The following is a 5,619-nucleotide window of genomic DNA, read 5'->3' on the forward strand; positions in this document are numbered from 1 at the left end:
CATTCAATAAAAAAAAAAAAAAAAAATGGCATCATGGAGTACTTTAGAAAAAGACGATGACAGGCATGGAAAGGGGCCCTCCCCTAAGTCTCCCTCAGCCGTCACATGGCTGAGCTGAGCGCAGGAAGGAAAAGGTAGGCCAATCCGAGGGCAAAGGCTGTGCGGCAGACCTCGGGAGCCGGGCACTGGGCGGGCGGTGTGATGTGTGGTGTCTGCAGTGCTAATGAGCACTAGGCTGGGGCCAAGGTAGCCAGGGAGGGTCCACTGGCCCTGGGAGAATCACGAGAAGAGACCACACAGTGCCCCAGTCACACACAGGAGGCCAGCAAGGCCCCAGGAGAGGACTAGCCAGCTTCTCCCACTGCCTGTGTCCAGGTGCCACCTTGGGGAGGGACAAGCCTTTACAAAGCAGGAGACACCCACCTGACCCCATTCATGCTGCTATAACAAAATTCCATACAAAAGAACCAGAAATAGGCGGAGGCATAATAGCGTCTTTAATTGGCTGGTTAATGTTTCCCTTCCACTCACGGTCAACAGAAATCAGGGCTCTCCAGCAAGCTAGGAACAGTTGAGAAAAATAAAGAATACCACACCGATTGTACATCTGAATGTAAGGTAAAGATTTTGACCCTGCTAATAGATGCTTGTTTTTTAAAAAACTTTCTTCAACATTTGATCACAGCTGAGACATACGTTGCCTGCTCTTCCATAGAAGGTGGCTCTGAGTGTTTTCACACACAGGCCTCTCCTGCAGCTTTGTGCATTACTGCTAAGCAATCACAGAACCCCCCTCCATCCCTCCGCTGGGTGAATATGACTTTTCAAGCCCTTGGCATTTAATTCATGCCATTTGGGCTGCATTAAAATGCATATATACACATACTGAAACACGCTTTTGGCTATTCTTGCTTTTTTGGAGATTCGCATCTCTCTGGCTAGATGGGAAGCTGGCTGATCTTATGGGTCTCCTAGACCAATGTTTTTCATCCTTTTTTATCTCATGGCACACTTGAACCTATAGTTCAACTCCTGTGGTGCACTTAAATTATGTTGATCAAAAAAAAGATTTTAAAAAAGGAATAGACTTGTCCGACTGTGGAGCCACGCGGTAGGGACCTTCTGTCTACGCCCGCAGCCAGGCGGTCCCAGGGCCCACTGCAGTCCATGCAGGTTTCAGACGCAAGAGAACCGCCGCAGCCGTGGAACACTGCAAACTCGGCAACGGCCTCACCAAGGTGAACGGGCGGCCCCTGGGGATGACTGAGCCGCGTGCACTGCCGTACAAGCTACTGGAACCTGTTCTGCTTCTGGGCGAGGAGCTGTTTGCCGATGCAGACATTCGTGTCCGTGGGAAAGGTGGTGGTCGTGTGACCCAGATTGAAGCTATCCGTCAGTCCATCTCCAAAGCCCTGGTGACCTAGTACCAGAAATATGTGGAGGCTTCCAAGAAGGAGATTAAAGACATCCTCATCCAGTATGACCGGACCCTGACCCCAGCTGACCCCAGTTTCTGCAAATCTAAAACGTTCGGAGGCCCTGGTGCCTGAGCTTGCTAGCAGAAATCTTACCGACAAGCCCATCATGTGGGTTGAGGATCACCTGTACAATAAATAATGGTTGTAGAATTTTTTAAAAAAAGAAAAAGAATAGACTTACTATGCTTTGAACTTCTTTGGAAAATAATTCAATTAATTATTTAAAATGTTTCACAGCACACCTAAGGTGTGCTGCAGCATCGTCCTAGACTCTAGTACAAAACACTTACTGAATGAATTCACCATGGCATAAATTCATCAGATGTGATCTGAAAGTTTATACCTTGATTACCAGCAAGAAAGTCTTATGATTTAAACCATTTTGTAGCTGATATTTCAAACAGGGCAAGAGAAAGCAGCATATGTTAATACTGTGCAGAGCTAGAGTTGGATGTGGAACACAGGGCTGCTATCTCAGCAGCCCCGGTAATGCAGGTGGATCCTGATGGGACGGGGCTTCTCAGTCTCAGCACTGTTGGTGCCTGGGAATGGGGGCCATTTGTGGTGGGGCCTGTCCTGTGCATCACAGGAGGAACAGCATCCCTGGCCTCCACCCCCTAGATGCCGCAATGTAGGACAACCAAAAATTGCCAAATTTCTGCTGGGGGGAGAATCACTCCCTCACTGGGAGCTAATGAGCCAGAAGGTCCACAGTAAAATCGGTGTTGAGAAAACTCTTCCTGCATTGGACGGAGGTTGGACAAGACAGCTTCTCGTAAGTCAACAGTTCTAAATGATTACTTAGTGTTGTACACATCGCTGATGACGACAGCCTACCTCTATTAGAGGTTTTTGGGACCCACTCTCTGCTTCCTCCTTCCTTCTCTTACTTCTACCCTCTCTGGGTAAAGGAAATTTTAGCAAACGTGGGCTCCAACCTGCTCCTCCAGCTTGGTCTCCTGGTAGGGCCTTGTCTCATCCAGTTCTGACATACACGTGTCAGAAGACCCCCTGTATATGGTGATCAGACTCCGGTCTATCTGCATTTTGGAGAGTGACCTCTTGACCTCCTTCAGGACCTTTAAGCCATACAATCATCCCATTCTTCTTTATCTCCAAGTCCTATAGATGCCAACCCTCACCCTCTGTGAGCAGAGGCAAAGCTAGTCACTTTGAACCTAGCAGACCTCAACTCACTTGGGTGTTCTGTGCCACACCTCTGCCCCCTCCCCCAGCTCAGCCCTGGATCCAGACACCTGCCAACCCTAGTGACACCTAGATTTAGCAATGCCATGGCCTTTTTGCACCTTTAAGTATTTCTTTTTACTCTGAGATCATTGTCACCTGCTCCCCCAAGCCACATCATCACCACCCAACAGCAGCAGCTGTGAATGAATTGGCCATGTCACTCTCTCGTGGACATCCTGCTAGAGCCTCCTTCTAAGTTCCTGTCCTCTTAGAATCGTTTAGTCCCATCTTGCTCCAGCCTCAACCCTCCTCAGAAAACATATCCTGAGGCTGTCTCCCTCTGGGCTGAGGGCTAGCCCCAGTGCCCTCATTACTCACCTGCACTTAGCAAGCACCGCCACGTGCAGGACACTGTGACAAGACAGATGTGAAGGACTCTGCCCTGGAGAAGCCTACAGGCTTAGCAGAGTAGAAATAACACAGGCCTTGGATTCAGAGAGCTTGTGTTCACATCCCCGACCCTCACTCGCCTGCCCTGCCGAGTGGCCTGCAGCAGTCACCTGACTCCTAGGAGTCTCAGGTTCCTAATCTGCAAAATGAGCTGTCTCTCCCGGTGTATCATACGGGGTCATTTGATACTGAGCGACAAGGACTCATTTATAACAGTAAAATGTGAATACACACACACAAATATCTACACAATCTGCAGTCAGCCCTCTGAATCTGTGTGTTCCACATCCAGGGATACAACCAATTGTGGATTCAAAATATTCAGGAAAAAAAATGGATGGTTGGGTCTGTACTGAACATGTACAGACTTTTCTTTCTTGTAATTATCCCCTAAGCAATACAGCTTAACAACTACTTTATAACACCTACGTTGTATCAGGTATTGTAAGCCATTGAGGAGCGATTTGAAGCCCACGGAGGATGTGAACACTATATGCAGATGCTACATCATTTTATGTCAGAGACTCAAGCATCCACAAGTTTTGGTATCCACACTGACGAGGGTTCCTGGAACCAACTCCCCATGGATGCTGAGGGCCTATATGAGGGCAGATAGATGGATTTGATATATTTTCTCCAGTAGGGTAGGGAGGACATCAGGAAACAGAAGTATCAAAGCTACACATGGGTGTCCCCCCACTCCTCCCCAGCAAGCCCACTTTCCCTCCCCCCACCAGTCAGCACAGCTTCAGGGAAGTGAGGCGGGGAAAAGCAATAAGACATGGGCTCCAGGGGCAGCACCTGTGGCTCAAAGGAGTGGGGCGCTGGCCCCATATGCCGGAGGTGATGGGTTCAAACCCAGCCCTGGCCAAAAACTGCAAAAAAGAAGATGTGGGCTCCAAACTCCTGAGGGTGAGGCAGCTCCTGAATGGATGGACGTGAGCACAGAGGACGGAGGGCCTCCTGGCCCCTCCCCAACTGGGACCAGAGAAAGTCACTACAAAGAGAGATTCTGTAGGACACCACCAAGGCAACCGCCATGGGGTTGTGAGCCATGCATGGATGGAGATACATGCCCAGCTCCCCAGTGACCCCTCAGTCCTCAGACGAGAGGCTGCTGGCCCAACACCAGCAGTGAGCACAGCAGAAGGTCCCGCCTGGGAGGTGGGCAGCCGTATCTGGGCAGACACAGGCCAGCATGCACAAGGGCCCAGCTGGCCGGTCCTGGAGGCCCCTCCAACACAGGCAGCACCATCTTGGAGAGGGGATGGGTGTCCAGGAGGGACAGAGTCATGCCTAAACAAACTGCTTGAAATTGGAATGGGACAAAGTTGTAAACTGGATTAGACTAAATTTAGTCCCCCACTTCCCTCATGGAGGCTCCTGAGGAGGATTAAAGCAGTATTAGATTAGACACATTCTCAGTGCCAGATCCAGGGGCTGCTAGAGGAGCTCACTGGAGCTTCAGTAAAGTCTCCCCATAAGCAACTGCTTCTCTGCTGATAAGGAACGAGTGGTTGGCCCACCTGTATCTAGCCCAAAACGAGACCTTCAGTGACTTCTGGAATTCTAGGTGGGCATTCTGCCAGCACCTCAGCCTCCTTCAAAGAGACAACACGGAGCCCAGGGAAATGCATCTGGAGAAGCCACTCACACGCACAATGACAGACATGAGCCTGGCACCACGGCCCCGCTCTGTCCTCATCCATCACCCCCTTACCACCTGCCTGCTCTGCTCCAAGTCAGGTTCAAAACGCCAGCTCTCTTCACCTTCTTCTGCCACTGCCCCTTCACATCTGGAAATTGCCCCTAGTATATTTAATTCTACTTGCTAAAGTAGAATTAAAGTAGGTTAATCCAGTGGCTTCTGGACAGAGTAAGTTCATGCAAAATGGAGATGAGAAAAAATGCTTTCTAGTCTCAGCCCTTCACCCTCCAGGAGTTCCTCTGAAATCATATAGCCACACCCTTGTTAGTGTATTACACAAGGAGAATACTGTCTGTTAAAAACATATTAGTTGGGAGGCCAGTAGTCTGGGGCAGCTAAAGCTCTTTAAGTTTCTAGGCAGCAAACCAAAGCCTTATGTAAAGACTGAAATCAAACCAGAGAGTTTACCAGTCAGAAACTACCAACTAACCTCTAACCAGGGTCTTTCTACTCTAACCAATCAAATACATTATCTTTGTCTTCTACATTCAGCCCATAAAAGCCCACACCACCGTGAACCTCTTCTGGCATTGAGTGCTGCCCAGTTCACAAATCCTTTGCTCAAATAAACTATTAAATGTATTTTTTAAATAAAGTTTTTCTTTTAACACTTCCTGGGCTCGGCGCCTGTGGCTCAAGTGGCTAAGGCGCCAGCCACATACACCTAAGGTGGTGGGTTCGAATCCAGCCTGGGCCCACCAGGCAACAATGATGGCTGCAACCGAAAAAAAATAGTCAAGCGTTGTGGCAGGCACCTGTGGTCCCAGCTACTTGGGAGGCGGAGGCAGGAGACTC

At 49.3% G+C, this 5,619-nt stretch overlaps 1 protein-coding gene and 1 pseudogene across 2 annotated transcripts in view; one reads left to right on the forward strand and one right to left on the reverse strand.

Annotated features, from left to right (window-relative positions):
• Positions 1–1,595, forward strand: part of LOC105887084 — a 6,959-nt pseudogene extending 5,364 nt beyond the window's left edge.
• Positions 1–5,619, reverse strand: part of CAPN8 (calpain 8) — a 79,005-nt gene that overhangs the window by 48,608 nt on the left and 24,778 nt on the right. The gene's annotated exons all lie outside the window — the stretch shown is intronic.

Source organism: Otolemur garnettii, unplaced genomic scaffold (genome assembly GCF_000181295.1).
Source record: "Otolemur garnettii isolate 467f Iridium unplaced genomic scaffold, OtoGar3 scaffold00045, whole genome shotgun sequence".
NCBI classification, from domain to species: Eukaryota; Metazoa; Chordata; class Mammalia; order Primates; family Galagidae; genus Otolemur; species Otolemur garnettii.